General features: G+C 50.3%; 1 protein-coding gene across 1 annotated transcript in view; it reads right to left on the bottom strand.

Moving 5' to 3' along the window:
* mfsd13a (major facilitator superfamily domain containing 13A) overlaps positions 1 to 12,799 on the bottom strand; it is a 76,726-nt gene extending 63,927 nt beyond the window's left edge. The window contains exon 1 of the mRNA XM_072479574.1: positions 12,690 to 12,799. The gene's annotated coding sequence lies outside the window, so the exon portion shown is untranslated. The remainder of the gene's footprint in view (positions 1 to 12,689) is intronic.
* Between the last annotated feature and the right edge of the window lie 9,440 nt (positions 12,800 to 22,239).

The raw sequence follows: 22,239 nt of genomic DNA, 5'->3' as shown, positions 1-22,239 counted from the left end.
CAATAAATGTTGGACTCGTCAGTGACACAGTTCATAAACCAAACAAAACCCTGAACTATTCAACACTTCACACGAGCGTTAGAAAGGAAAATTTGGCATCGGGCCACACAAGGCAATATTAGGATTGGTGCCCGAAACCTTGGTCAAAGAGATAGCTTTAAGACCCATCATAAAAGAGGAGAGTTCTGGGAGAGAATTCCAACCGGAGGGCTTGGGGGGTGCGTGCTGATGAAACAGCCACCACTGGTGCAGCAATAAAAGTGTGGGGAAAAGTCAGATACCTCTGAGGGCTGGTGGAGATTACAAGGGCAGAGAGAGGGGGGAGGCCATGGAGGGATCTGAAGAGATGGACAGGAATTTTAAAAAATAGGCACTTTGTTTGACCTGGAGTTGAGGCAGTGAGCACAGTGAACTTGGCTTGGTACGAGTAGGGTTACAGGCAGCGGAATTTTGGATTCCCTCAAGGATAAAATGTGGGAGGCTGGGCAGAATAGCATCGGAATAGTAAATTTGGGGGTAACAAAGGCAAATGAACGGAGACAGGCACAAGTTACAGAGTTGGAAAAAGGCGGGCTCAGTCACAATACAGATATGTAGTTAGGAACTCGACTTGGGATCAACTGTCTCAGCAAGATAGTGAAGTCTGGGGTTCAGTCTCAGACAGGGCAGAGAGAGGGATAGTCAGTGGAGAGTTTACAGCAGGGACCAAAGATGATAGCCATTCAATTGGAGGAAATTTCCGTCTATCCAGGGAATCAACAGGGAAGGCAATAAAGACTTCACATTTGGCCTCAGCACCCAGAGTTCGAGATGGGAAAATCATTTATCACCAATGACAGCTTTAAACTTTGAAGGGAAGTAACAGTGCCAATATAGAAAAGTAATGGTCTATAAAAGCAGCACACGAGCAATAGGAAGTACAGCAAGATGGTTTTGACATTCTGCCACGTTGCTTAGTTATTGATCCAAGAAGAAATGGAGCCAAATAAATCATCTCAAGCCAAGTCAGCCTACAGCACGTCGGATTAGGGTTGGGTTTGCTGCACAAAATGATCAAAGCAACCGGCCACATTTTAAAAAAATATTTTATTCAAAATTTTGTGACCAAACATAACAGTACATAGTTTTTCTTTTGAACAACAACAAAGCAATATAAATAACCGTGGCCAATTTTAAACAAATAAATAATTATATAAACAAAAACAAAAAACAAAACCAAGTGGCAACTGCCTTGTCAAAAATAGTTACTCTCCAAAGATACAATCCAACAATCCAATATACATTACCTATAACAAGTGTCTATACATATACAATGACATCCCTGAGAGTCCGTCCGGTTCCTCCTCCTCCCCCCCCCCCCCCCCCCCCCAACTGGGTTGCTGCTGTTGTCTTCTTTTCCATTCCCTCTATCTTTCTGTGAGGTAGTCGACGAACGGTTGCCACCGCCTGGTGAACCCTTGAGCCGATCCCCTTAGGACGAACTTAATCCGTTCCAGCTTTATAAACCCTGCCATGTCATTTATCCAGGCCTCCACACCCGGGGGCTTGGTTTCCTTCCACCGCCTGGTGAACCCTTGAGCCGATCCCCTTAGGACGAATTTAATCCGTTCCAGCTTTATAAACCCTGCCATGTCATTTATCCAGGCCTCCACACCCGGGGACTTGGTTTCCTTCCACATCAACAGTATCCTGCGCCGGGCTACTAGGGACGCAAAGGCCAAAACATCAGCCTCTTTCGCCTCCTGCACTCCCGGCTCTTCTGCAACCCCGAATATAGCCAACCCCCAGCTTGGTTCGACCTGGACCCCCACCACCTTCGAAAGCACCTTTGTCACCCCCACCCAGAACCCCTGTAGTGCCGGGCATGACCAGAACATGTGGGTGTGATTCGCTGGGCTTCTCGAGCATCTCCCACACCTATCCTCTACCCCAAAAAATCTACTGAGCCGTGCTCCAGTCAAATGCGCCCTGTGTAGAACCTTGAATTCTATCAGGCTTCGCCTGGCACACGAGGACGATGAGTTTACCCTACTTAGGGCATCTGCCCACAGCCCCTCCACAATCTCCTCCCCCAGCTCTTCTTCCCATTTCCCTTTCAGCTCATCTACCATGATCTCCCCCTCGTCCCTCATTTCCCTATATATGTCTGACACCTTACCATCCCCCACCCATGTCTCTGAAATCTCGCAAACGTCCCATCCACGAACAGATCTCTCAATTGTACTACCCCAGCTCTTTGCCATGCTCCAAATCCCCCATCCATTCTCCCCGGAACAAACCTATGGTTATTTCTTATCGGGGACCGCACCGAGGCTCCCGTCTTTCCCCTATGCCGTCTCCACTGCCCCCAAATTTTCAATGTAGCCACCACCACCGGGCTTGTGTATTTCTTCGGTGAGAACGGCAACGGTGCCGTCACCATTGCTTGTAGGCTAGTCCCCCTGCAGGACGCCCTCTCCAATCTCTTCCTCGCCGCTCCCTCCCCTTCTCCCATCCACTTACACACCATTGAAACATTGGCGGCCCAGTAGAAGTCGTTTAGGCTCGGTAGTTCCAACCCCCCCCCCCCCCCGTCACTGCTACGCTGCAAAAATCCCCTCCTCACTCTCGGGGTCTTCCCGGCCCACACAACTCATAATACTCTTCTCGATTCTTTTGAAAAAAGCCTTCGTGATCACCACCGGGAGGCACCGAAACACAAAAAGGAATCTCGGGAGGACCACCATTTTAACCGCCTGCACCCTACCTGCCAGTGACAGGGACACCATGTCCCATCTCTTGAAGTCCTCCTCCATCTGTTCCACCAACCGCGTTAAATTAAGCCTGTGTAATGTACCCCAATTCTTGGCTATCTGGATCCCCAAGTACCGGAAGTCCCTTGTTACCTTCCTCAACGGTAAATCCTCTATTTCCCTGCTCTGCTCCCCTGGATGCACCACGAACAACTCACTTTTCCCCATGTTCAATTTATACCCTGAAAAATCCCCAAACTCCCCAAGTATCCGCATTATCTCTGGGATCCCCTCCGCCGGGTCCGCCACATTCAACAACAAATCATCCACATACAGAGATACCCGGTGTTCTTCTCCTCCCCGGAGTACTCCCCTCCACTTCCTGGAGCCCCTCAATGCTATGGCCAGGGGCTCAATCGCCAGTGCAAACAATAACGGGGACAGAGGACATCCCTGCCTCGTCCCTCTATGGAGCCGAAAATAATCAGACCCCCGTCCATTCGTGACCACTCTCGCCATCGGGGCCCTATACAGCAACTGTGCCCATCTGATATACCCATCTCCAAAGCCAAACCTCCTCAGCACCTCCCACAAATAATCCCACTCCACTCTATCAAATGCTTTCTTGGCATCCATCGTCACCACTATCTCCGTTTCCCCCTCTGGTGGGGGCATCATCATTACCCCTAGCAGCCTCCGTATATTTGTGTTCAGCTGTCTCCCCTTCACAAACCCAGTTTGGTCCTCATGAACCACCCCCGGGACACAATCCTCTATCCTCGTTGCCATTACCTTGGCAAGAATCTTAGCATCCACATTCAGGAGGAAAATGGGCCTATAGGACCTGCATTGCAGCGGGTCTTTTTCCTTCTTTAGGAGGAGCGATATCGATGCCTCTGACATAGTCGGGGGCAGCTGCCCCCTTCCCCTAGCCTCATTAAAGGTTCTCATCAGTAGCGGGGCCAGCAAGACCATATATTTCCTATAAAATTCCACTGGGAATCAGTCTGGTCCCGGGGCCTTCCCCGCCTGCATACTTCCAATCCCTTTCACTACTTCCTCCGTCTCAATCTGTGCTCCCAGTCCCGCCCTCTCCTGCTCCTCCACCTCAGGAAATTCCAGCTGATCCAGAAAGCACATCATTCTCTCCTTCCCTTCCGGGGGCTGAGCTTAATATAATCTTTCATAAAATGCCTTGAACACTCCATTCACTCTCTCCGCTCCCCGCTCCATCTCTCCCTCCTCATCTCTCACCCCCCCTATCTCCCTCGCTGCTCCCCTTTTCCTCAGTTGGTGGGCCAGCAACCTGCTCGCCTTCTCCCCATATTCGTACTGTACACCCTGTGCCTTCCTCCATTGTGCCTCTGCATTACCCGTAGTCAACAAGTCAAATTCTACATGTAGCCTTTGCCTTTCCCTGTACAGTCCCTCCTCCGGTGCCTCCGCATATTGTCTGTCCACCCTCAGAAGTTCTTTCAACAACCGCTCCCTTTCCCTACCCTCCTGCTTCCCTTTATGTGCCCTGATAGATATCAGCTGCCCTTTAACCACAGCCTTCAACGCCTCCCAGACCACTCCCACCTGAACCTCCCCATTGTCATTGAGTTCCAAGTTTCTTTCAATACACCCCCTCACCCTTAAAAACACACCCTCATCTGCCAATAATCCCATGTCCATTCTCCAGGGTGGGTGCTGTTCTTTTTCCTCCCCTATCTCCAGGTCCACCCAATGTGGAGCGTGGTCCGAAATAGCTATAGCCGTGTACTCCTTCGGGATCAGTGCCCTTCCCAAAACAAAAAAGTCTATCCGTGAATAGACTTTGTGGACATAGGAGAAAAACGAAAACTCCTTACTCCTAGGTCTACTAAATCTCCAGGGGTCTACTCCTCCCATCTGCTCCATAAAGTCCTTGAGCACCCTAGCTGCAATCGGCCTCCTTTCGGTCCTGGACCTCGATCTGTCCAGCCCTGGGTCCAGCACCGTATTAAAATCTCCACCCATTACCAACTTTCCCGCCTCTAGGTCCGGGATGCGTCCCAGCATACACCTCATAAAATTGGCATCACCCCAGTTCGGGGCATATAAGTTCAATAAAACCACCGCCTCCCCTTGCAATCTGCCACTCACCATCACGTATCTGCCCCCACTATCCGCCACTATGGTCTTTGCCTCAAACATTACCCGTTTCCCCACTAATATAGCCACCCCCCTGTTTTTTGCGTCTAGCCCCGAATAAAACACCTGCCCCACCCATCCTTTGCGAAGTCTGACCTGGTCTATCAATTTCAGATGCGTCTCCTGCAGCATAGCCACATCTGCCTTAAGTTTTTTTAGGTGTGCGAGTACTCGTGCCCTTTTAATCGGCCCGTTCAGCCCTCTCACATTCCACGTGATCAGCCGGGTTGGGGGGCTCTTTACCACCCCCCCCCCCCCCTTGTCGACTAGCCATCTCCTTTTTCAATCCAGCTCCTCACCCGGTTCCCACATAGCCGTATCTCCCCCCAACGGCGCCCTCCCGCCCCGACCACTCCACCCCATACCAGCTCCCCCTTCTCCCCAGCAGCAGCAACCCAGTTAAACCCCCCCCCCCCCCCCCCCCCCCGCTAGATCCCTTTCTAGCATAATTGCACCCCCCATGTTGCTCCCAGAAGTCAGCAAACTCTGGCCGATCTCGGCTTCCCCCCCAGTGACCTCGGCCCCCACTGTGCGAGGCCCCCTCCTTCCTGCTTCCCTGTTCCCGCCATGATTACCATAGCGCGGGAACAAAGCCCGCGCTTCCCATTTGGCCCCGCCCTCAATGGCCAGCGCCCCCAGCTTCTCATTCTCCCTCCCCCTCTCCCCCACGACATGGGGAAGAGAGAAAAGTTACAGGGTCGCAGGATTAACAACTTGGGAAATCATCTCTTGCCCCACCTTCACCCCACGTAATCACCCCACCACTTTGTCCCAAACGTTCTTTTTCTAGCCCGCTTATTCCAGTTTCTCCTCGACAATAAATGTCCACGCCTCTTCTGCCGTTTCAAAGTAGTGGTGTTTCCCTTGATGTGTGACCCACAGTCTTGCCGGCTGCAGCATTCCAAATTTAACCTTCCTTTTGTGCAGCACCGCCTTGGCCCGATTAAAGCTTGCCCTCCTTCTCGCCACCTCCGCACTCCAATCTGGATATACGCGGATCACCGCGTTCTCCCACCTACTGCTCCGGGTTTTCTTTGCCCATCTGAGGACCATCTCTGTGTCCTTAAAACGGAGAAATCTCACCACTATGGCTCGAGGAATTTCTCCAGCCCTCGGTCTTCGCACCATAACTCGATAAGCTCCCTCCACCTGCAACGGGCCCGTCGGGGCCTCCGATCCCATTAACGAGTGAAGCATCGTGCTCACATATGCCCCGACGTCCGCCCCTTCTGCACCTTCGGGAAGACCAAGAATCCTTAAATTCATCCTCCTCGCATTATTCTCCAGCACCTCCAGCCTTTCCACACACCTTTTGTGTTGTGCCTCGTGCATCTCGGTCTTCACCACCAGGCCCTGTATTTCGTCCTCATTCTCAGCAGCCTTTGCCTTCACGACCCGAAGCTCCTGCTCCTGGGTCTTTTGCTCCTCCTTTAGCCCTTCAATCGCCTGTAATATCGGGGCCAACAGCTCCTTCTTCATCTCCTTTTTAAGTTCTTCCACGCAGCGCTTCAAGAACTAGTGTTGTTCAGGGCCCCATATTAAACTGCCACCTTCCGACGCCATCTTGCTTTGTGCTTGCCTTCCTGTCCGCTGCTCTAGAGGATCCACCGCAATCCGGCCACTTTCCTCTCCTTTTTCCATCGGTGTCCAGGGGGGATTCCCTTCTGGTTTACCGCACAGTGTTTTTAGCCGTTAAAATTGCCGTTGGGGCTCCTATTAAGAGCCCAAAAGTCCGTTCCACTGGGAGCTGCCGAAACGTGCGACCTAGCAGGTCATCACCGCACCCGGAAGTGCAACCGGCCACATTTTTGACAAAAATTGACAAAGCTAATATATGAACAGTGGCCACTTAGTAAAGGGACAAGAGTGCAACAAGCCGCTCTTAAACTATACCAGCATGCAGTTAATATACGCAGAAACTGACTCATCAGCCATTTCAGATCCCAGTCATCCTTGAACTCAAGGAGCTGCCTAGGATGATATTAGAAGAAAGATTGGGAGAAAACTGACAGAAGAGAAACAAGTTGCAGTTATATAAAACATAGTGCAGAAGGAGGCCATTCAGCCCATCGAGTCTGCACCGACCCACTTAAGCCCTCACTTCCACCCTATCCCAATAACCCCTCCTACCCTTTTTGGTCACTAAGGGCAATTTAGCATGGCCAATCCGCCTAACCTGCACGGCTTTGGACTGTGGGAGGAAACCGGAGCACCCGGAGGAAACCCACACAGACACGGGGAGGACGTGCAGACTCTGCATAGACAGAGACCCAGTGGGGAATCGCACCTGGGACCGTGGCGCTGTGAAGCCACACTGCTATCCACTTGTGCTACCGTGCTGCTCCTGGAAAGTGCAAGGCTTTAGAAATTGATTTTACAGCCAATTAAGTATTTCTGTACCTAGTCACTGTTGCAATGTTGGAAATGCAGCATGAAAATTGCACACTATTAGGTCCCACAACCAGCCACGAATACAGACTAGATAAAACGGTTTAGTAAGGTAGATTGGGAGATAAATGTTAGCCTGGACACCCAGGATAGCTCCCCTATTCGTCTTCTGAAATAGTGCCATAGGATGGTTTACATCCAAGGGCAGCACCGTGGCGCAGTGGTTAACACTGCTGCCACACGGCGCTGAGGTCCCAGGTTCGAACCCGGCCCTGGGTCACTGCCCATGTGGCGTTTGCACATTCTTCCCTTGTTTGCGTGGGTTTCGCCCCCACAACCCAAAGAAGGTATATGCAGACTCAACTAAACATCTTACCTGAGACACAGCATCTTTCACAGTGCAGCGCTGCCCGAGTACTACACCGGTGTCAGCGTAGATGTATTCTCGTCTCCAGAGTGAGAATCAGAGATGAATGCCACAACTGAGCCAAGGATGACTCACAAATGAATCAACTCTATGGAATGATGTAGGCAGATCTGTATTTCCCAACTGGTTACACATTGTCCCCGTGTCTGCGTGGGTCTCATCCCCACAACCCAAAGATGTGCAGAGTAGGTGGATTGGCCATGCTATATTGCCCCTTAATCGGAAAAAAAAAATTGGGTATTCTAAATTAATCCTTAAAAATCCAAAGCTTCATGACATGAGGTAAAAAGGCCAGAGGGGAAAGGATCACCTGATTCTCTTCATACCGAACTCTAACCGTCACCCTCCACTGTAATCCAAGCAGCACTCCAGCGCAGACTACGAATATTCACCCACTGGTTGAATTTTGAACATCGCAAAAGTATTTGCAGCCACTACGCTGCCAGCAAATTATTTCAAATATTTAAAAGGTATTTCCCAACAATGGACTTAAAATGTAATTTTGGCAAATTTCTAGCCTGCCTACCACTGGAACTCTCCATTACCTGGAGACTAATCCAACGCAATGCTGTCCCGCGTGGCCTCATCTTACACTTCACATATAACTCAGCTCATCCAAAACTTTGCTGCACGTATTATTTTTTGATTCAAATTTCAACATAACATTTTTACAACACACAAACCCAACCCCCCCCCCCCCCCCCCCCCCCCCGCCCCCCCCCCCGCCCGTGACAGTGCCCATATTCTAACCCACACCAAGGTCTGTTCACTCTCAGATCTACACTGGCCCCTGATCCACATGTGTTTTAATTCTAAAATTTGCTATCTTGTGTTAAAATCCCTTCTTGGCCACACTCTCTTCTACCCCTCAATCATGGGAAACTACCTCTCAATCACGATTTGTAGGCCCCAACCCCTTTGCCCTACAATTGGCAGCTATGTCAACGCTACTCACTGCAATTCCGTCCCTGCAATTCCCTACATAGAATTTACAGTGCAGGAGGCCGCCATTTGGCCCATTGAGTCTGCACCGGCCCTTATAAAGAGCACCCTACTGAAGCCCACGTATCTACCCTATACCTGTAACCCGCACTTAAAATTTTTTGGACACGAAGGGCAATTTAGCACAGCCAATCCACCTCACCCGCACATCTTTGGACTGTGGGAGGAAGCCGGAGCACCCGAGGAAACCCACGCAGACACGGGGAGAACGTGCAGACTCCACGTGCGTGACCCAGCCGGGAATCGAACTTAGGACCCTGGAGCGGTGAAGCAACTGCGCTAACCACTATGCTACCGTGCTGCCTGATCTCCCACAATAACTTGTATTCTGACCTTCCTTCCAAGTTATGCAAGTTGAGCCCCACAACATGGGGAAAAACAACCCTGGCCAAATGAAGAAATTGCCATCAACCAATCTCAACAAGGAGAAGAGACTCCAGTCTGACAGGACAAGTGATCAAGCCACAAAGCCACTGGCTCCATCCACCCCCTCCAACAGTGACTTCATGTGAAACATTTGCAATCAAATCTACAAATTACGATTTGGCAAACCCCTTTGTCTAAGCTGCGGGGCTGGTTTAGCACAGTGGGCTAAGACAGCTGGCTTGTAATGCAGAACAAGACCAGCAGCACGGGTTCAATTCCTGTTCCAGCCTCCCCAAACAGGCGCCGGAATGCGGTGACTAGGGGCTTTTCACAGTAACTTTATTGAAGCCTACTTGTGACGATAAGCGGTTATTATTATTATTTTAGTCATCCCTTTCCAATGGCTCGGTGTCAATTTCAGCTTTGTTGCATTCCTGTAGGGTAACTTGTGGCATTTTCTTGCATTAAAATATAACTGCTATTTTTGGCTAGATGATTGGAAACAGAGCACAGCCTGTGCTGTACTTCAAGAAAACAAAACACAGAATGAAACGATGGGATCCTGAAAGTAAAACTCAAGTAGTTATTATTTAATACTAAGATGTGCTATTTTTTACAAAAATCATAAAAACACAAGGATTTCATGCCATTGTGCATTGTTTTTACGAAACTGCATCATTTGAGAAGTAGCAATGGTGTCTCATTTCCTCAAGTAATGTTAGGGTTTCTCTTCAATCTCAAGATGCTGTACAAACGGCAGAAGAAAAGTTAAGATTGTGAATGCACTATTTTAAGAGGGAGCGAGTGGATGGAAAATGGGTAGGGGAGTGGGAAGGGAAAAGTGTTTGACAAAGCAGAGAACATAACAACTGAGGAACAGCAGGGAATTATCAGTGTACAAACTAAAACTGCGTAAATGATCGCACCACACCACTGTCAAATTACAGCCTTCCAATTGCTACAAGGCATACAATAATTGTTCCAAGTTAAAAATAATATTTTAAAAACCACAATTAACTACAGGAATTTAAGAAAGACAATGGGAAGTTCAAAACTATCATCCTTCTTGCAAATATTCGTTCGACGTAATCATGCAGCCATAAAGCTTTGCCAACCTGGGCTGATCAAATTCTCATATTTCCCTGCATGAATATTTTGTTTTGAAATGGGGATAAAAGACTGATCCCCTCTCCCTTCCCCAGGGATAGTAATGGATGAAACGGACAGCAGACCAACAGGAACTCTTCGCTATTCCTTCACATGGGGAAAGTCCACAGACTGTCACTGACCTGCACTCCCCAACACTCTCTTTTCCTGCCCCCCCCACCCAGAGGAAAGGTCCCAGACCAGTCAGTGGTGGACACCCAGTGCAGCCCGAGTCATTTTGTTGACCGTTGACCGCTTTCAGGGCTGCCACATTCTGCTAATTTCATTCCACGTAGTTGTTTTCCTAACGGTATGACTGCAGTGATACGCATGTAAAGCAAGGGCAAGTGATATGTGTGCTGATAGCTCACAACGTTGAGCTGTGCACTCCCTCTGCATCCAAAGCGTAAATATTTCTTTTGTTTTTACTATTTGTAAGTTGATGACAGGTCCACTAATATAGGATTAAGTATTTTCCATATCCTGTTTTGAAATATTCAACGTGTATTAAATGTGTTTAACCTTATTCAAGGGGTCATACTTGGTGAACAAACCCGATTTCAACATGGTGTGCCATTGAGATGAAGGAGGGCCACGAAGGAGAGGCCCCAGACTCTCACTGGCCCCCTCACCCACCAGACACAGGCCACAGACCCTCCCTGATCCCCCTCCTCCTCCGGGGACAGAATCCAGACCCTCACTGACCTCCCCCAGCACCCGGGTGAGGCTCCAGCCCCTCACTCACCCCCTTCCCGGGCGGGGAGACTCCAGACCCTCACTGATCCCGATCCCCCCACCCCCCAGGGAAGAGGTCCCAGCCCCTCCCCCCCCCCCCCCCCATAGGGAGAGTCCCCAGACTCTTACTCACCCACCTCCCCCACTAGGGAGAGGCCCCAGCCTCTCACTCACCCCCACCGTGGGGAGAGGCCCCAGACTCACTCACCCCCACCATGGGGAGAGGCCCCAGACTCACTCACCCCCACCACGGGGAGGCTCCTTGGGGCCCCTCACACCCCAAGGCGAGAAGCCCCAGCCCCTCACTCACCCCCTAACCCCCCCCCCACAGGGGGAGGCCTCAGCCCCTAACGCACCCCCCCCCCCCCAGGGAGAGGCCCCAGCCCGTCACGTACCCCCCCCCATGGGGCGAGGACCCAGCCCCTCACTAACCCCCTCCCCCCACCGTGGGGAGAGGCCCAAGACTCTTTCCCCCCCCCCCCCCTACCGCAGAGAGGCTCCAGCCCCTCACTCACCCCTTTCCCAGGCGGGGAGGCTCCAGATCCTCACTGATCCCCCGCTCTCCTTGGAGAGGGGCCCCAGACCCTCTCACACCCCCTCCTCGGAGAGGAGCCCAAGGCCCTCACACCCACCCCCCCTCCCTGAGAGGGGCCCCAGACCCTCACCCACCCCATTCCCTCCTTGGAGAGGGGCCCCAGACCCTCACCCCCATTCCCTCCTTGGAGAGGGGCCCCAGACCCTCACCCACACCCCCTCCTTGGAGAGGGGCCCCAGACCCTCACCCCCCCCCCCTTGAAGGGGCCCAAGACCCTCACACACACCCCCCTCCCTCCCTGGAGGGGAGCCCCAGACCCTCACACCCCACCCCCTCCCTGGGAAGGGCCCCAGACCCTCACACCCCACCCCCTCCCTGGGGAGGGCCCCAGACCCTCACACCCCACCCTCTCCCTGGGGAGGGCCCCAGACCCTCACACCCCACCCTGGGGAGGGCCCCAGACCCTCTCACCCCACCCTGGGGAGGGCCCCAGACCCTCTCACCCCACCCTGGGGAGGGCCCCAGACCCTCACACCCCACCCCCTCCCTGGGGAGGGCCCCAGACCCTCACACCCCACCCCCTCCCTGGGGAGGGCCCCAGACCCTCACACCCCACCCCCTCCCTGGGGAGGGCCCCAGACCCTCACACCCCTCCCTGGGGAGGGCCCCAGACCCTCACACCCCACCCTGGGGTGGGCCCCAGACCCTCACACCCCACCCTGGGGAGGGCCCCAGACCCTCACACCCCACCCCCTCCCTGGGGAGGGCCCCAGACCCTCACACCCCTCCCTGGGGAGGGCCCCAGACCCTCACACCCCACCCCCTCCCTGGGAGGGCCCCAGACCCTCACACCCCACCCCCTCCCTGGGGAGGGCCCCACCCCCTCCCTGGGGAGGGCCCCAGACCCTCACACCCCTCCCTGGGGAGGGCCCCAGACCCTCACACCCCACCCCCTCCCTGGGCAGAGGCCCCAGACCCTCACACCCCACCCCCTCCCTGGGGAGGGCCCCAGACCCTCACACCCCCTCCCTGGGGAGGGCCCCAGACCCTCACACCCCACCCCCTCCCTGGGCAGAGGCCCCAGACCCTCACTCTCCCCCCCCCCCCAAGCGCGGGGAGAAACCCCTGAGCCTCACATCCCCCTCCCGCTTCTTTACAGCTGAAACCCTTCCGTTATTCTCACCGCCGGTGTCCCCCGAGGACGTGACCGTCTCCATCACCCGCTGCTCACACTCCAGCTGCTTCTCTCTCCGGCCCCCGCCGATGAGGAGAGGAGAGGAGGGGGATGACCGGCCCGCCCACAACCTGCGCCCATTGGCCGGGCCTGATCCCGCCCCGGGGGCGCCCGGCGTGCCATTGGTCGGGAGGATTGTCACTCAGACAGCCGGCCGCGGCCGCCCTGCGTCACTGCCGGCCCCTACGCATGCGCAGGCGGGCCGTCGTGAGCGGGCACTGCGCTTGCGCGCCTGCCGGCCGCCCCGGACTGGCCGCGCATGCGCCCCTCCACTGTGATTGACCAGCTGCAGACGTGGCGCTGGGGTCTCAGAGGGATTGGGAAGTGCAGAAAAGACCGAAACCAGGGTTTAAGGAGCAGAACGGAAGAATTAAAGCAGCAGTGCGTTAGGAATATAACCTTTGCAATAAAGTTCTCGAGAGGGGGCGAAAAAATCCGCTGTGACTCATTTCTAAAGCAGTTTCCTCGTATTTATTGCTTCCCCTTAGAGTTTGCATACAATATTGCGCTTGTTTGCAAAAATCGCCCGAGTGAAACCAACATGCTGTGTTAAAATGCAAATACCAGTTTCTGCAATGATGTCAAATAAAAAAATAACCGGTGTTGATCTAAGATTTTTCAGTATGTCCCGAAGCTAACTACACTATTCAATACTTTTTAGTCGTCTTCACTACTGTTGCAATGGTATGAATGCAATTTGAAGTGCTGGTGCCTGAGCTCATGCCACCTTGTCCAAAAATCTGATTGCATCACATAACAATGTGTCATTGGTGGTTAGTGTGAAAACAGTGCACACACTTCACAAATCACATCGAAACAAACCTGTTGGACTTTAACCTGGTGTTGTAAGACTTCGTACTGCGCTCACCCCAGTCCAACGCCGGCATCTCCACATCATGGCTACCATCGACACCGCAAACTGCCGGCTCAAAGCGGAGAGGATCTCCAGGAAGATCGCGCATATAGACACTGACATTAAGTTTCTACAAAGATGCAAGAAAGCAGACAAGATCCCGAAAGGGCTACAGATCACAAACCCACTCAAGTCGACCTACAACACAGACTTCGCCGAGAGACTCTGCTGTCGCACCTCTCTCACACTCCTCAACCACCTCGTCCGCCAGCTCTACAGCAGACGACGCAACCTGGAAACCAAGATAGAGGCCATATTCTCAACTTGCGCTCAGGATGCAGCAGACCAGCTGCGGAACACCGCCAAACAGATGAGACAACAATACTATGCCACCTATATGCATACCAAGAACAGAAAGCTTGAGAAACTTGGCATCACCACCGGCAGCAACCAAGCCACCCCCGGTGTCACAGTAGAAAACAATACAGGGAAATCTATTGTCAACTTGTCAGACTACACCCTTCAACCAGACAAAATCGAAGTCCTCAGCAGAGGGCTTAATTTCTGCACCACCACCAAAATGGACCCCATCAGTCTCGCGGCAGACACGGAGGAATTCATCAGGCGAATGAGGCTCCGGGAATTCTTCCACAGACCCCAAGAGGCCAACAGCGAACCCAAGCAGACTACCAATGAACCGGAACAGCAGACCGAGAGATCTGCGGTGCGGCAACCGAAGAGGAAAGAGTCGAATTGGACCCCTCCGGAAGGCCGCTGCCTTAGACTCGACATGTATGCTCAAGCCGTCAGGAGTCGCGTCAATGCCAGATTCATCAGTCGCATTCACAAGACAGCCCCGAACGTCACCCAAGCACAACGCAATGCCATCCGCGCTCTCAAGACCAACCACAGCATCGTCATCAAACCAGCAGACAAAGGGGGGGCCACTGTCGTACTGAACAGAACGGACTACTGCAAAGAAGTATACCGACAACTGAACAACCAAGAACACTACAGACAGTTACCCGCAGATCCGACCAAGGAACACATCCGCCAACTTAACAGACTGATCAAGACCTTGGATCCAGATCTTCAGAGCACCCTACGTGCTCTCATCCCACGTACTCCCCGCATTGGAGATCTCTACTGCCTCCCGAAAATACATTAGTCCAACACACCAGGCTGCCCTATCGTTTCAGGCAATGGGACCGTGTGAGAACCTCTCTGGCTACATCGAGGGCACCTTGAAACCCATCGTACAAGGTACACCCAGCTTCTGTCGCGACACGACGGACTTCCTACAGAAACTCAGCACCCATGGACCAGTTGAACCAGGAACATTCCTCGTCACAATGGACGTCTCGGCACTCTACACCAGCATCCCCCATGACGACGGCATTGCTGCAACAGCCTCAGTACTCAACACCGACAACTGCCAATCTCCAGACGCAATTCTGCAACTCATCCACTTCATTCTGGATCACAACGTCTTCACCTTCGACAACAAGTTCTTCATCCAGACGCACGGAACAGCCATGGGGACCAAATTCGCACCCCAACACGCCAACATCTTCATGCACAAGTTTGAACAGGACCTACTCACCGCACAGGACCTTCAACCGATGTTATACACCAGATACATCGATGACATTTTTTTCCTTTGGACCCACGGCTAAGAATCACTGAAACGACTACACGATAACATTAATAAGTTCCATCCGACCATCAGACTCACCATGGACTACTATCCAAAATCAGTTGCATTCTTGGACACACTCGTCTCCATCAAGGACAGTCTACTCAGCACTTCGCTTTACCGCAAACCCACGGATAACCTCATGATGCTCCACTTCTCCAGCTTCCACCCTAAACACATTAAAGAAGCCATCCCCTATGGACAAGTGCTCCGTATACACAGGATCTGCTCAGACGAAGAGGAGCGTAACAGACATCTACAGACGTTGAAAGATGCCCTCGTACGAACGGGATATGGCACTCGACTCATCGATCGACAGTTCCAACACGCCACAGCGAAAAACCGGACCGACCTCCTCAGAAGACAAACATGGGACACAACCGACAGAATACCCTTCGTCGTCCAGTACTTCCCCGGAGCGGAGAAACTACGTCATCTTCTTCACAGCCTTCAACACGTCATTGATGACGATGAACATCTTGCCAAGGTCATCCCCACACCCCCACTACTTGCCTTCAAACAACCGCGCAACCTCAAATGAACCATTGTTTGCAGCAAACTACCCAGTCTTCAGAACAGTGACCACGACACCACACAACCCTGTCATGGCAATCTCTGCAAGACGTGCCAGATCATCGACATGGATACCACTATTACACATGAGAACACCACCCACCAGGTACGCGGTACATAATCGTGCGACTCGGCCAACGTTGTCTACCTCATACGCTGCAGGAAAGGATGTCCCGAAGCGTGGTACATTGGCGAGACCATGCAGACGCTGCGACAACGAATGAACGGACATCGCGCAACAATCACCAGGCAGGAATGTTCCCTTCCAGTCGGGGAACACTTCAACAGTCAAGGGCATTCAGCCTCTGATCTCCGGGTAAGCGTTCTCCAAGGCGGCCTTCAGGACCCGCGACAACGCAGAATCGCCGAGCAGAAACTTATAGCCAAGTTCCGCACACATGAGTGCGGCCTCAACCGGGACCTGGGATTCATGTCGCATTACATTCATCCCCCACCATCTGGCCTGCAAAATCCTACCAACTGTCCTGGCTTGGTACAATTCACACCTCTTTAATCTGGGGTTACCCCATCTCTGGATCTGTAAAGATTTAATCACCTGCTAATGCTCGCATTCCTAGCATTGTTTGGCATCTTTGAATTTGTCTATATATGTGTTTCTGGAACAGACCTCTTCATTCACCTGAGGAAGGAGCAGCGCTCCGAAAGCTAGTGACATCGAAACAAACCTGTTGGACTTTAACCTGGTGTTGTAAGACTTCGTACTGTGCTCACCCCAGTCCAACGCCGGCATCTCCACATCATGGCTTCACAAATATTGTCCGCTTGTTTGCATACCCCTTCAATAGCTCAACTCCCCCAGTCTGGAAGTGACCAGCACATACTGGGGACTGGACACATGCTCTTTGTGCAACAGCGGCTGTGTCGGAGCTCACATCACTGTAGGCTGCCCTCCAGGATTTTCCCTGTCCTTTTTCAAGAATTTAAAGATTAATCTCCAATACAATGCTGTGTGCAATACGAGAGAGAGGGTGTCGTGTTGGGGTGTTCCGATACACAAATGCACCAACACGGTTGTAGATGGTACAACTCGGTTTTATTGTCTTGTACAATTATAACTAATAACTGTCGGCTGAGATTCGTGCTTCACCAGATAACCTGTGGACCCAGCCCTTTCATGATCTTGGTGAGGCACTCAGCACATGGTGTATGTCTGAGTGGCACGCTCTGTGCTCTGAGCTATCTCCTGGTAGAAATGAGCAGGAACTGTCGTTTTGTAGTGCGTGTGCTCTCATTGGTGATTGGCTGCGATGTTTGTGTGTTGGTTGGTCCAACTACCTGTCCATCAGTGTGTGTGTGATTGCACCATGATATGCTAATGTGGATATCATGACAGAGAAAATGGCACATTTCCTTTGAATGCTTTTATTAGTTCTATAAAGCAATGGAGATGGGAAGAAACATTGTTTGTATGGGTGGGCTGGCTGGAGGAAGGAAGTCATGTGTTGAAACTTCTTAAAAAATAAGTCCAGCCAGAGTTGGCAACCCTATGTATAATTGTGCTGCAGTGCGAGTTAGTGGCTTTAGAACAGGAAGAGATTTCATGGAGGAGAAACTGAATTTAGAGCAGTTTTTTATTAAACTGTTGCTTGCAAAGTGAGTTTGAGAGAAAAAGTGATGCTCTTTTTATTGTGCTGCTGAAGAGTGAGATCTGGGGTTTCATTCTTGTGTTTATGTCCACCAAAATGGAACTAACACAAGCTATCCCCATCCATTAAACAATACAATTTAAGCAATACATAACAGATAAGAATTAGAGGGAGCAGCCTTACTCAGACCTTGTCCCCCGCTGCCAAGCAGACAATGGGCATCAAAACTCTGCCACAGGCCCCAGCCTGACGCAATCTCTTCCGCTCCAGCCCCACACTTGGATGTCCACCTTAACTGGACTTCACAGGTCTTCTTTGGGCTTCGGTAGCATTGGCTATTACTGGACTAGTAATAGCTGAGGCCTGGACTAATCATCTGGGGACAAATCCCACCAGAACAGCTGGAGAATTTATAGAACCATAGGAATTTAACTCAATTGAATTCAATTCATTGAATACTTTCAGAATAAAAGTCTTGTAGCAGTGCTGGTGACATGGATTGTATGAAAACACATGTGGTTAAGTAATGTCCTTTGGGGCAGGAAATCGGCCATCACTGCCTAGCCTGGCCTATTGTGACTCCATGAATAGCAACGTGGCTGACTACTAACTTCTCTTTGAAATGACCTAGCTTGTTGTACTCAAAAAGGTGCCTCACCACCGCCTTCTCAAGGGCAGTTAAAAGTCTTCCAGAACACGGAGTTGTTCCTAACCGAGTGTTGCAGACTGGCACATTCCAAAGCCCAGGTCTACATGTGGCGGGACGCACTAAAGCTTGGGCCAGTGGTCACAGAGGCGCAATGAGGAAGATCATCGTCTAAGACCTTTCAGCCATAATGCACGGAGGGGCTAGGAACTGTATACAACCCCTCGGGCTGTATGACTCATATTGAATGTATACAGTAAATATTACATGTATCACAATTGTATTGCAGCACCTCAAGAGTGCAACTTGATCTGTGTAGAAAATTTAAATACGTTTGCACCATTTGTAGTGACCATTTTTAAATGCCTGTAATGTTCTTTTGATCGTGTTGCAGTACCTCAGAGTGCAACACGATGTATGTAGAAAACCTGAATATTATTGCACTTTGTGTGATGGCCACTTTGAAATATTTGAAATGTTCTTGCAGTTATTTTACAAATAAATTAGATTTTCACAAAGTTATTGATGGGCAATAAATGTCCTTGCTAGCTCAAGCCCCATGGATGAATTACTTGGGCCTCCTCATGAATGGCTATTTTTAGAATTGTTTTTCTTATCAATTACACAAGGATAACCCAGTACTGTATATCCCTTATATGTGGCACAGTGGTTAGCACTGCTGCCTCAAAGTGTCAGGGACCCGGGTTCAATTCCCACCTTGGGTGAATGTCTGTGTGGAGTTTGCACTTTCTCCCCGTGTCTGTGTGGGTTTCCTCTGGGTGCTCCGGTTTCCTCCCACAGCCTAAAGATATGCTGCGATGGAATAGCCATGCTAAATTGCCCCTTAGTGTCCAAAGATGTGCAGGTTAATAATAATAATAATCTTTATTATTGGCATAAGCAGGCTTACATTAACACTGCAATGAAGTTACTGTGAAAAACCCTAATCGCCATACTCTGGCGCCTGTTCGAGTACACTAAGGGAGAATTCAGAATGTCCAATTCACCTAACAGCACGTCTTTCGGGACTTGTGGGAGGAAATCGGAGCACCCGGAGGAAACCCACGCAGACACAGGGAGAATGCGCAGACTTAGCACAGACAGTGACCCAACTGGGAATCGAACCTGGGACGCTGGTGCTGTGAAGCAACAGTGCTAGCCATTATGCTACCATGCTGCCCAGGTTAGGTGGTGTGACAGGGATGGGTCAGGGGAGTGGACGTAGGTAGGCTGCTCTTTCAGACTGGTGCAGACTCGATGGGCTGAATGGCCTCCTTCTGCACTGTAGGAATTCTATGGTTCTATGTCACACAAAAACAGGAATAAGCAGTCACTTGGTCGCACATCACCTGAATTTTGCTGAAGTGAAAGACTTGTTGTTTTGCACTCAGCAGGACAAATACAAGAACGCTAAATTTCAAATGATCAATTTATACCACAGGAGAAAAGAGTGCTGATTGGTTGGCAAGCTGACTCTGATTGGCTGAGGTGTTGCCATGGGACCTAATGTTCCCATGTAACTATTGCCTAATTATTCAAGAATGTTTTGATGAAGCTTTCTTTCCAAATTGAAGGCTGACATTAATTATAATATGCATTGGCAGAGTCTGATTCCGTTTGCCAACAATAAAACTAACAACAATGCCCCCAAGTGGGCATGGAAAGGAAATATCATAAGTATACATTGTAAATATAATTGATGTCTTACAGTGTTATAAAAATTATATTACTGTTATGATCCCAGTTATTGTTATAACTGGACAGGAAGGTCCTAGATTGGAACCCTGGCTCAAAAGAACGTACCTTTTACTTTTTAAAAATAAATTTAGAGTACCCAATTCATTTATCCAATTAAAGGCCAATCCACCTACCCTACACATCTTTGGGTTGTGGGGGCGAAACCCACGCAAACATGGGGAGAATGTGCAAACTCCACACAGACAGTGACCCAGAGCCGGGATCGAACCTGGGACCTCAGCGCCATGAGGTAGTAGTGCTAATCACTCCGCCACCGTGCTGCCCTCCTTTTACCTTTTTTAAATAAAATGTGAAGGAACAGAGTCACAGGGCCCCTAATTAGTTTTAACAACAATGTTTATTTTATTAAACATGAAAAAATTAGATTCCGATACAATACTCCTTTATTTTCCCATTATCTTAACAATTAGACACAGACTTTAACATTAACATGGATTATAAGGTACATCTTAAACTACAATGGTCTTATTAACACAAAAAGTCCCTTTTAAGCACACAAGATGACTGGGGTAAGACACACTCCTCTCTGAACCCACGTGAATGTCTGCGGATTTCTCAAAATCCCCCCTGATGATTCTTATACCGTGAGCCACCTTGCCCCAATGAACTCCGACTGCCACACAAGTGATTTCAAATTATGCTTTCAAATGCCAGACTTTCAAATCTTCTTTTAAATTATCCTTTCCCTCCACTTTCATCAAGGTTTCGCTTTCAGGTTTTACATATCTCCCTTCAGGTTTCCTTTGTCTTAAAGGCTTTTACACAAACTCAGAGGCCCAGCCACTGATTCCCACAACCATTTAAAATAATGTCTCCCAAGTGGTCCAGTAAGAAGTCTTACAACACCGGGTTAAAGTCCAACAGGTTTCTTTGGAATCACTAGCTTTCAGAGCACAGCTCCTCCATTACCTGATGAAGGAGCTGCGCTCTGAAAGCTAGTGATTTGAAACAAACCTGTTGGACTTCAACCTGGTGTTGTAAGCCTTCTTACTGAGCCCACCACAGCCCAATGGTGGCATCCCCACATCATGGCTCCCAATTTGTCACAAACCTTAGCACTACTGCAGATATCATTCTGGCCTCTCACAATCCAATGCTTTTTCAACAATCTGTGACTTTACCAAAAAGTAATCTGTTATGGTTCCCAGTTAACTCCAGACTTCTTGGAAACTTCTCTTCATTTCTCTAGTTTCCTTAACAAGCTGGAATTCAGATTTCTGGCATCTGTTTCCTTTTTTTAAATCAATTTAGAGTATCCAATTCTTTTTTTCCCAAAAAAGGGGCAATTTAGCGCGGCCAATTTACCTACCCTGCATATCTTTGGGTTGTGGGAGTGAGACCCACGTAAACACGGTGAGAATATGCAAACTCCACACGGTGGAGTGACCCAGGGCTGGAATCGAACCTGGGTCCTCAGCGCCGTAGGCAGGAGTGCTAACCAGTGCCATCCAGCATCTGTTTTCTTTTTTTTTAAAGTTTAGAGCACCCAATTCATTTTTTCCAATTAAGGGGCAATTTAGCTTGGCCAATCCACCTACTCTGTACATCTTTGGGGTGTGGGGGCGAAACCCATGCAAACACGGAGAGAATGTGCAAACTCCACACGGAGAGTGACTCAGAGCCGGGATCGAACCTGGGACCTCGGCGCCGTGAAACTGCAGGGCTAACCCACTGTGCCATCGTGCTGCCCGGCATCAGTTTTCTTAACCATTACTCCATAGTATGGCCTTTCTTCAAGCAAGGCTGAGAGAGATGATCCTTCTTTCACATTCTAAAACCAACTACTTCTAGCAGAGCCGTGAGAGCTGCCTTCTCTCTCACTACCTATCTCCAACTGCAATCAAATTAGCTCAACTAAAACTTAAAAGCTTCCCTCTCTTACAAGGTCCCAGTTGCTAAGCAACAACTGCTGGTTTGTTTACTCCTCATGCCTCAACCCTCTCTAAGCACAATAGAATCATAGATGCAATTGGGACCAAACCTGCATATACGAATACCATTGTCCAGCATGAATCTAACTACAGGTTTTATCCTTCCAGGCACAGAAACATTAAATCAAACCCACTTAAAACCATACCTTATTTTTAATGTTTACCAATACAAATCCCTTAAAAGTACCTTTATTTCCTAACAATTACAAATCCAATTTAAAAGTCCTGTTGTGTGGGCAGCACTGTGACACAGTGGTTAGCACTGCTGCCTACGCTGAGGACCCAGGTTCGATTCCGGCCCTGGGTCACAGTCCGTGCGGAGTTTGCACTATCTCCCCGTGTCTGCGTTGGTTTCACCCCCACAACCCAAATATGTACAGGGTAGGTAAATTGGCCACGCTAAATTGCTCCCTGATTAGAAAAGAAAATCGGGTA

Source organism: Scyliorhinus torazame, chromosome 16 (genome assembly GCF_047496885.1).
Source record: "Scyliorhinus torazame isolate Kashiwa2021f chromosome 16, sScyTor2.1, whole genome shotgun sequence".
Taxonomy (NCBI): domain Eukaryota; kingdom Metazoa; phylum Chordata; class Chondrichthyes; order Carcharhiniformes; family Scyliorhinidae; genus Scyliorhinus; species Scyliorhinus torazame.
Note: the sequence above shows the minus strand (reverse complement) of the source record. Positions and strands in the feature narration are given on the sequence as shown.